Genomic DNA, 11,308 nt, shown 5'->3' on the forward strand with positions numbered 1-11,308 from the left:
ATAGCAACAATCCTCAAAAGAGATTAATAATCCTTCAGATTGATGAGCAAAACCTTAGTGTTCTGTCTCATAACAGTCACAGTCCTGTGTGTGTGTGTGTGTGTGTGTGTGTGTGTGTGTGTGAGAGAGAGAGAGAGAGAGAGAGAGAGAAAGTTTGCAGGTTTACTGCTGCCAGATGTATAATTCTTATGTCATGCTTCACTGAGTCCAGCCTCCCAGAGACCCCCCAATGAAATTAGTTGTGTGTGTGTGTGTGTGCGTGCGTGCGTGCGTGCGTGTGTGTGGTTGCGTACAGCCTGGTGAAATGAGATGTTCACATCTCAAGGACGTCTCCCACCATAATTTAAACTCACTGGTGCTGGAAGACTTCAAAGTGAAAGTGCTGAAGTCATAAACCAGTGCACTTCTGTCTTTACTGTTATTGTCTGTGATCTACTGGTGTAAATCCACAGGCAGGTGGCTGTGACTCAAACAATGCAAATACCAGGACAGAAAAGTTGAGCCCTCCCATGTTGTGATTACTACATATTGGCTGCAAGCTGTAAAATTAAGTTAAAGACCCAGAGTCAACACTGCTGTTGATTGCTCTTGAGTTGCAGTTTATCAGCTCCATTTGATTTACAGGCTGCACAGCTCTCTGACATGGTCACACAATGTGAAGGCTTGGAGAAAGAGAACATCCTCCAGGCTGGACGTTCTGCAGCACATGATACCTTCAGCTATTTACTCCCTGATCTACAGTCTCTCACAGCAGAGACCAGCATGTTTTTATTTACGAGGGGACAAAGAGACATCTATCAGCACTCAGCTGAAGCCAGTGACGGAGTACAGTGTGACTTTGAGGTGGAGAGTGTTTTGTACTCCTTCCCCTGGGGCACACTGGGGCAAATCCCAGACAAGATGTTGTGGTTAGGGACTGTCTCCATCAGCTACACACACACTCATCCGGTGCTTCTCACCACCTTGCCTCACCCTTGCTCTTCTCCAAGGTCGTGCCCTCCCTCCCCCTCCCTCTCCCTACTTAGACGCAATGATCTTAAAATAGAGCGTCTTTAAGTGAAGATGAAGAATGTAGAAAGCTCAGGGGAAGAATGGGGAAGGGAGGGGCTTTTACTACAGCATGAAGAAATGTCCCCTTTCCTCTTTAAGAGCTGTTGAAAGATGTATAGCGCTACAGCATCATGATGAATCCCTCCGTGGTGGATAGGAGAACACTTCTCATATCATTAAGCATTAGTAATGGTCTCGATGCTGCGTCCCCCCCTTGGCAGGGTTGCCTGGTGTTCACTCCTCTGGCTAACAGGTCTGCTGGCGAACTCTACAGAGTCCCACTGCTGCTGTTGCTGCTGCTCAGCTGATAAAGAGTCAGCTTTCTGGAGCAATGTTTTAGTGGAGCAGCCTGATGCAGAATGTTTCCTCATTCATTTAATATTATACATCAAGTTTTTGTTTCAGTTGTATAGATAGTTGTATAGATTACCATATTTTGTTAAATGCTCCCTGTTAACACCCATATCTGTCATAGCCCCGGTTTGTAATAAAGGCTTTCTGATCTTTTTTTTTTTTTTTTCTTTTGGTTTCCAAGCCCAACACACTTGAGTAATTTTCTCAGACTTGCAAAAGTGACTCACCATGACTAGTCGTAGTCTTTATTGTACCAGGAGGGAAATTTCTTTTCAAAGCCTGCACATGACACACACACACACACACACACACACACACACACACACACACATTAAAAAAAAAACCTAGTGAGGTGTCGCTCTTTGGCTCTTTCATTTTCCTGTATCTGTGTGAAATGTTACATGTGAAATCAGTGGAGCTCCTCATAGTGAGCACTCTTAAGAACCAGTGATCCTTTCTCTAGCAGATGAGCTGGGCAGATTGAAAAATATTCAGAAGTACAATATATTGTGTGCGCTGTTTGTGCCGGGAAAATAAATAATAATAATTGTGTTGTACGTTCTGCCTGGATGGACTGTTTAATTAGTTTTGATGAAATAATTGTTCTTTATTTGTAATTTAGGAGTTTTGTTGAACTCATGAATATCTGGAAATCTGGTTGTGTGAGTTATGTAATTGATATATTTGAACTGATAATCCTATTGTTGGACTTTCTGTCATTCATATGAAAATGTATGTACTGTAGTCTGGGCCTGGTTTGTCTTATTTTGCTGCAGCATGACACAATAATGATGAATATAACTTCACTTCAACTTATCTATCCCTTTATATACATTTTTTCTAGGAAAACATACAGTTTATTGCAGTTGAACAATTTAACTCTTGTGGTTTACTTTGCTTCATCTCACGCTCAGAATGAAAACATTAGATTTTCTGTGTGGATGAGCTCCAGCTCTGATCTTTCGACCTGTGCACTGAAACTATTCTACTGTACTTTGGCCTCTGGGGAGTGAGTGCATGTGTTACAGCATATGTGGGTATGACTGCACTTCAGACCACTGTGGTACTTCCTGTGACAGTGGGTGTCTCCAGGACCACATTTTGCCATGACGACACACACACACACACACACACAAAATCACATGATGGGATATAGGTTTAGCCAACAGGGTCCTTCATAGATCAGGCTCCACTGACAGCTCTCTTAAATGTCCTTGGCAGCCCCCCAACCCCCAGCCCTAGTTCCCTCTCTGTTCCTGCTTTTCCACTCTGGCCGCTGATGGATGCTGCCATATTTCTCTGCCTCTCTCCTCGGGAATGCTCCCATAACCACTGTGCCCTGTAATGCATGACACAATCTGTATATATCCCATTAAGTGTCACTTTGTGAATGAACCTGTTTCTCCACACTCAGTCCGCCTCGCAGAACGACATGCAGAGGATAGAGGCTGGAAGCTGACCAGCTCCTTTAAAGTCGAGATAAATGCCCCTCCAGTTTGGCCTGTTAGCTCTTCTTACAGCTAGTGTTTCTAATGTGGCTGTAAACTGCTCAGTTTATGCTTGAATTTAGATGCTGATAATTATCTATATGATCTGCTTCTGTAGCTGCAGTTTTACTAAGTGTCAGTTTTCCCTTTTCCAAAGCGACAACTCATCTCCTGAACTTGTTTTCTCTTCACCCTCCACAGTTCCTAACTAATATTTGTTTTTTTTACAGCATGAAGGTTTGTACACACTCTGCTTTGCTATCAATCACATTTTTAATTTAATGTATGAATATGTGATTTATGTTGCTCGGGCAGAAGATATAAATCTATTTTGCAGGGAGAGGGTGGAGGGTGGGGTGGGGGGTGCGGGGAGGGGGTAAGAGCGCTGATGGTCCCTTATTGATTGGCTGACTTAATAGTGTTTGTTCTTTATAGCTGATCTCAGGAAATAAAGCAAATAAATAGTTGAGAATGAGTTCAGTCACTGCGATACTCACAAGGATGTTAGAGAGATGGAGTGTGGAGGAAGGAACAGGAATAGAAAGCGACAGAAAAAGAATCAAACTGCGGGAAAAAAGAAAAAACATCTGATGGGCAGAGTCGTTAGAAAACATTAAGGATAAATACTGAATATCCGTCATATACATATTGTTAGATTTAAAGATCCTTTCAGTCTATCTACACAGAAGGAACAGAAGGAACTTTTCACATCACTTTTACATGGTGCCGGGTCACAGCTGACGGCTAACATAGCTCTGGTGAGCTACAATACACTTTGCTTCCAGTTATCGTTGTCCTTTGTGTGTTCAAAATTGCTAACCTTTATCGACATCTCACCACAGTGTCATACGTGGCAGAACATGGTGTTTCTTTGTAAACCCAGAGGCCACGTTGTTAGATGTCAGTCTTGAGTCATATCTTCTCTGCTAATGCAGAGTGTCAGGCCATTATTTGCTCTAAGACTGGTTTACAATTCTCACAGGATTTGTCAAATTGATTTGAAAACCAAACTGTGGTTATTTTCCCGGCGCCAGGCACCTTGGAGGAGTGATGAATTAAATTTGTCTTGACATGTCAGGTTAGGGGAAAGGGAAGAAATTTCTTTAGGTGAAGTACTTGACCGCATTATATAAATACATTGAAGTCCTAACCGTGCTTAAATTAAAACCCATTTCACATCTTTTCACAGGAACAAATAACAATCTTTACATTTCCGTAGAACATAGATCTTGCATCAGCATCCTGTCTCCAAACCTTAATCATAACCCACTGAAGAAGCACTAAGAAGAACCTCAGATCAGTGACTTCAGCATCTTCCAACTCACTGAGAGGAGGAGAGGAGAGCATAAATCCAGCCCATTAGCCCTCAGGTCTCCTGATGACAGTTCCCGCCCTATGGCTGATGTAAACCAAACTTCCTGTTCGGAGATGAAGAAGCCTGTCAAGCAGCTGCAGGCACCTCGGCCCCTGCCACCCTCCCTCTTTGATGGTCCGGCATTAATAGCAAATCGATTCTAAATGAGGGACAAGGGAAACAAGTGAGAAACAAACGGATGCGTCCATCTCCGGTGGAGGGGTGTGCAGAGGAAGATGCTAGAGGACAGGCTGGTTTGAGGGAGCTACAGGAGGTATATTAAAAACATCAGAACATTTTAGACATCCCTGCCTTTTCTCTTTAGCTATATGTCTCTGAGTGAGGATAAATAGCAGTAGCTCGTATTGATAACACAGGACAGATAGCACAGTGAGTGGGTACATAGTCCTAAAACACAGAGCGCTACAGATTCCATAATGGGCTTGTTGCTCTCCAAAAACGACTGCATTTGGGGTATAAGACTTTACAAATCTGGTTTCTTTTCTGTACCATTCTTCTATGGTTCTTACGAGCTTTTATTTTTCCTCAACCTTACATCTTTGTTTAATTATTGTGCCGTTGTCTCCCTGTCAACAAGCTTTTGCAAATGACCTGATGATAGGAGTAATGAGTACAGTTTCATCTCATCATGCCTAATAGTGTATTGATCTCAGCCTGGAAGAAATGACTACATCATCTCCTTAGTTGGCCTGTGTCACAGCGTACGGCTTGAACTCATTACATTACGTTTCACAGATTTGGCCCTGAATGCATCTCTCACAACATCTTGAAGTTGTAATGTGGAATATTTGCCAGAAAGCTTTCGAGGCATGGATTTTCTCCATTAGATCCGCAAATGCTTGTTTGAGTTACTTGAGGGACTGGTTAAATAAAGTTTTAACACATGGACCATATGTTTCCAAGTGTGTGGCTCTAAAAAAAAAGAAAAGCTGTAAAACTGTCATCACACTGACGACCAGTCAACCACTGTTTCTCAGTCCTGTGCTGCTTCCATCGCTGCCAGCCTCAGTCAAACACCATCCCTCCTCCTGCGTTTCTGTCGCTGTCTCCTCAGTGGGGTAATCAGCCGTTCTCCTGCGAGGTAATTCCTGCTCAGGAGTGCATGTGGCCGACACTGCGGAAATTCATTTTTTGGTTTAATTTCAGGCCTATTGATCGTGGAGCGCTTTACAGCTGCATGACATCCATAATCACAACAATGGTATGACAGCGCAGATAAATAATGTGGCAAATGCATGGAGAGAAGGAGGGATGTGGGGATAAAAGGGGAGCAGAATTGAAAACAAGGAAGAGCCAAGTTCCATCTCTTACTGTATTCTGTATTAATTACTGAACCCCTCCCTACTGCACCCTCCCAACCCCAACCCCTTCACCTGATTGATCTCCGCTCAGAGGCCATAAATTAGTTTTTTTCCCAAACTTATCTGAAATCCGTTTGTTTAAGCATCCATTAAAGGATAGGAGCCAGTGCTCTACAGTAATTACCACAGCTACTGTAATATCTATAATTATTATGATTAGTCGAGCAGAATTAAGTTACTGCTATAGAAAACACAAGCAGCCAAAGCCACAGCAAGATTATGAGGTTTTGCATATACTAACGCTGTAGTCGAGTGTGAGCCGGAGTGATGCTGATGAAATGAATACAAGTTGATTCAGGCAACTGTGGGTGCATACTGAAAAGCAAGAGTTATCAAACCAGACTAAATGTAATTGTAAACTTAGGGGCATGAAATGAATTTGTCCTGGTGGAGCATGTTGACCAATATCCAAGATGCCATTGGCTATTTCATTTAAAATTAGATACCTTCACATTATTTTACACCTTTTATAAGATATTTGTGGAAATGTACATACATTACCGGCACGCTGTTGAGTAATTTTCTCTTCAGTAAGCATAAATGTCTATTTCAGAGACAGCAAGGGCCAGTGCGGTCACTGTTTGTGTGGGCAGGAACTTTATGAGAGTCCTGAGAGCTGGTTCAGGCCGGCAGCTGAGGCCACAGCAGGTCCCTGCCTCAACTAGGTGTGTACACAACGCTCTGTTTACATGTAACTTCACCGCAACTTTGCTCAATTTTACCTGCCCCCGGGGTCAGGAAGAGCTTTAAAAGCTACATTATATATATCATATAATGAGATGTGATAAATTGAAGTCCAAAATGTGACCTTTCATAGTGTACATGCAGTTAAATGATAACAGTGTCTAGTAAACAGTGGTGCCGGTGATGCAGCAGTGCATAAAGCATGCCTTCTTGTTGTTGGGAGTCTGAGGGGTAGAGAGCTCCTGCTCATAAAATGTCTCAAGTCAGAAAGGCGATAAGGATGCAGGGTTAATGTGGCTTGGCACACAGTTTTATTTGTGCGGAGGCGGTTAAGTCCAGCTCCTCTCTCCCTGCTGGACAGGCATAGAGCGGGGTAGATACTGTTGCAGGATGGGAAGTGATGGGGCGATGGTGGATGCTTGGCTGAGATGGAACAAGTAGGCGAGAGAAAGACAAACTGACCATTTTTATTTCTTGCAAATTGTTGTTAAGAACTAACAAAATGTGTTACTGAAGCTTTAATTATGCTTTTATCTGATGTAATGCAAAGCAGTTAATTGCATGATACAATTTTACGCATTTTGGCCAAATAACATATACATATATCAAAACAGTTCTCACTAAAGGGACACTTACTTACTTATTTACCAGTCATTGGGAGTACTACCCCTGGAACTAAATCTAGGCCCTTGTTCCTCTGGTTGAAATGCATATAAAGGACCTGAGTTCCTCCAAATGTTCTTGGTCTCCTACAAGTTCATGTTGGGGAAGTTTTAGTCAAGTCTGAGAAAATAACCCTGCGTTATCTCAGTTTGGGATTAGAGATTAACAGTCATCCCGGCAATATATGTTTTACAAACATGCAAACAGGTGGTGTGTAGTTTGAAAGGCATATAGGCAAGGTCTAATGAAAACTGCTGTCGAGTATTTTTATGGGAAATGTAGGATTTAACTTTATCCATACTAGGGACTTATCTTTTTTTTTAACCTGTCTATTACAAGTTCCCAAATTTGATTAAATCCAATGCTAAATGAGTACCCCATCGATATTGTGATATTTATTCAAAAAAGCTTGATGTCAATAACCCTTCAAAACCATCTTTGTGTTGTAATGTTTCTTTTTGTTGTCGAGCTCTTTGTGTTGCAATGCACTGACAACAAGCAGTTAAGTTAAAGACCAACTTTATGTTGCAAAGATGATTTCACTCATATTCCATGTAGTCACTGTAGAAATCTCATCACCTTTTCTTTATCCTGAGCTGCAGGGATTCTCTGCTGCTATACATGCATACATAATGAGACAAGGCTTGGTAACAAAACTGTTTCTTGTTGGTGTTAGGGTTGAGCGCCACTGCGAGTGAATTGTACCACAAGGTTTCACACTAGTGATCAACTATAGCTATTTGTATGTGAGGCAGCACCAGAGCCTGCTGTCTTTTTAGGGAGGGCCAGTGACCCTATCATGGACACGGCCTGTTAAGAGAAGCAGCCTTTTCTTATCTGCATGCCCTTGGAGTACGCGCCCATTGATATGCCACCTTGACTCTATCTTCATGCCAAGATGCTTCCAATTATGCGAGCCGCTGGAGTGAGGCAGAGCGTGGGTTTCTGTACGAATAAAAAACTGGTCCATGGGTAATGTGATCCTGCTGCTTTTCCCCCCACAGGGATGGTTTCCACACATGGAGGGGGAATTTAAAAGAACAGCCATTCTCTGCTCAACACTCCCCAATTCACCACTTTTCCTACAGTCTCATGACCCCATAAAGCGGACTGATCTGTTTATTAAATGGTTCATCACCGGGGCCTGAGCTCGGCGACAACCTGCATCTATTATATGCAGCACTTCAATACATCACATGTGGGCATTTTTGCTGTGACATCAGTTCCTGTGTTATCAATCTTTCTTTAGATGCCTCTTTTTAGGCAGTGTGATGTGGCCAGACAGCTTGGATGAGGTGACTGCACAGTCAGGGCAGCCCTGTGACAGACAGCAGGCTGTCACTCAGCTGAAATGACAAGCTCAGTGTTGGACAGCCACTGGGAAAATGGGAGATGGATGGAGAAGTGGTATGGAGACTGAGTGTTTTTAGCCTGAGGAAGCTTCTTCACCTACCAGCATGTTTGTGTCGGATGTTATTCTTTTCTTTTATGTCTATTTTCTTGTGAGGCCTTCAGAAATCTTTCTCTACTTGCTCTTCTATCTCGGTTTGCAAGAAAAAAAAAGTATCTGCACATTGATTTAAATCTCAAAGCTTTTGGTATTTCTTGTCACTTTTTTTCAAATGTGGCTTCTCCCTTTATTTGGTTTTCCTGAGCTCCAGAAGAGGGCAGCACTTCTTTACCAAATGTTATTGTAAGTTTGGCCATATACAGTATTCCGGCACGTAAAGCTCCGCTGTGTAATTTATTGAGGAGAAACATGCAGACAGAGGTCATCCGCTTGACTCTCGCCACACGGAAAAGTCTAGAAGATGCTGCTCATTCCCTGCATGCTTCTCATCCCTTTAATCTCATCTTCCCTACTTCACTGTTTTGAAAAGGAAGCCATTCAGACTAAACGTAGCTTGTCGTATACACTGTGATTTTGAAAGTGCACAATACAATTTACAGCAGACTTCAGTCACATCCACTTCTACTTCCCGTCGCCCTTCTTCTCGCAGTCTTTCTCCCGCTCTCTCTCTCTCCCCTTCTCTCTTAGCTCGCCTCACTTTTTCATTTCCCCCCTCTCCCTCTTTGCTCCTGCTCCACCCTGTAATCACGCCGGTTCATGGCTCTCATTTGGAGTGGTATATATAGCAGTAATTGTCAGGGTGCAGTACAGAGACTGGGCAGAGCATGTGTACTCTCTCACAGGGCTGTTTTGCAGTAAATCTCATAGTGGAGAGGCTTGGGGCGGAGGGTGGGGGGGGGGTTGGGGGGGGGGGGGGGGGGGCATGTGCTTGCGCACGTATGTACGTGCGCAAGCACATGCACGTGCATTAAGACACATTCACTTACACACAATGCTCAAACATTACAGTAATCACACAGAAAAGCAGATAAAGTTTTACAAGCACCTAAGAAAACCCATTGTACTAATTTGCAAGCCTTCTGAAAGCCGCCATATCTCACTGCCTAGTCATTTACTCTCTTAATAGATCCCTACATGGAAATTGAATGAGTCTCATAATGTGTTTTTCCTTCAGCAGGATGAGACATTTATGCAAATGCATTTAATATTTAGGAAAGCATGTCCTTATCAGTAAATACTAACAATCCCCGGTGATGAGTTAGGGCCTGTACATCAGGTGGTCTGCTTATGATCCTTGATCATATGGAACCATACTCACTTACTGTACATAAGCAGAAGAGTGAAAACAGGTAGATCAATTATAAGTGGAAGACAACGCTAATGAGCATTGTCATCAGCTTCTTGGATTATACAGCAGCAGCTCATCGCCTGGACCATGGTGAAAAGCAAGTCATCATGAAGGCAGCACAAAACCAGACTGTTCAAACAGTTTTTATTATCAAAGTGAACACGTGGCCTTCAGTGGAGACATTCCTGCTCAGTAATCTGAAGTCTGATCACAAAAATCCCTCGCCATGTCTGTCTGCCTTATAAAGCATGGAACACTGCATCCAAAAGAGATGACGGCGAAACCTGTTATGCAGTCCAGTTGTTTGTATGTGTGTGTATGATGGGCGGCGGTGGTGGTGGTGGTGGTGGGGGGGGTTCCTTTTAGCTTGTATGGACAGGTCTGTCATTCAGAGAGCGCACACAGTCTCCATTGTGGAGCTGTCTGTGGTCCCCATCGGGTCAGGGTGGGGTGGCAATGGGGCCTCCCGAATAAAAACACGTGCTGCAAACAGGAAGTGGGTCTGTGAGGATAAAACGAGACTGTTTATGAATGCAGTTTGCTCAGATTTCCTCAGCTTTTTCCCCTTAAGTTGCTTTCTTTCTCTTATTCAGATTGATCTTGATAGAGGGATTTAGTTTGCTTGGGTTTCACTTTGGAAGTAGGTCCACACATGTCCACGCTGCAAAAGAACGAGCCGTCCTGGAGATGTAATCAAGCTTTGGCTTACCAAATCGTATTCTCTTGAAGCAAGTTCTAGTCACTAGCACCTAGTGTCTGCCATTTTGATGAGATAATTTTGGCTCCTTCCCAGGTAGTGATATGTTTCCAGAGAACTAGTGAAACTGCACAAGGAACAGAGGGATTTATCTCCAACTTGGATTTTCAACAGCTAAGAGGTTAAACACAATAAAAAATGAAAAAACCTAACATAAAATAAGATAATCTGTGAAGTCCTTGTGTGCTTATAGTAACACAGTATGCTGAAGGTGCATGAAAGGATGCTGAATGTGTGTGTGAACACACCGTGAACCCAGGTGCTCTGCTTTCAAGTATTCCTTTCCTGTTTTCCCCACAGCTGTTTCATCACAGCCACTGACCACTTCACAGCTCTGCTGTTTTCTTTGTGGGTGGACTTGTCAGCAGTGATCAAATCAAACTTTTGTTAAGTGTAAATTTCCTTTCCAGACATAGTTGATTACTCCACCCAATTTGAGCAGATTTGATATACTTGAATTTAGTCATCAGTTCCTGGACACTTTTGTGTATTTTTGTTTCTGGTATAGCGAGGCAGTCTCTCAGCTCCCATTAGTTCCACTGTTTGTGAAGGATTAAGTCACAGAAAATCTAACAGCTTGAAAGGGTTATCTTTGGGCAGCCTACTCATTTTAGTGGAACCTTGTAAAATAAAGCCCCAGTATTCCACTGGCCTGTAAGTGTCTAAAAACCAATAACCCAGAGTGCTCCAGCAGCCAGGTTGGTCAGATCAGATCTTCCCATAAAACAACTCACATGTGTCAGAGCAGTTGGAGGGAAGATGTTATGTATTATACAGCATCTATAGTGTATTCTTGATGCAGAGGAAACAAACTTTCTCAACAGCTGATATTCTGCAGTGTCATGCATTAACAGCAAGAAGGAGGCAGGAAGCAGAGG

The sequence above is a fragment of the Trachinotus anak genome, unplaced genomic scaffold, assembly GCF_046630095.1.
Source record: "Trachinotus anak isolate AG129_WGS33_773 ecotype Australia unplaced genomic scaffold, CSIRO_AGI_Tana_v1 ptg000007l, whole genome shotgun sequence".
Classification (NCBI taxonomy): domain Eukaryota; kingdom Metazoa; phylum Chordata; class Actinopteri; order Carangiformes; family Carangidae; genus Trachinotus; species Trachinotus anak.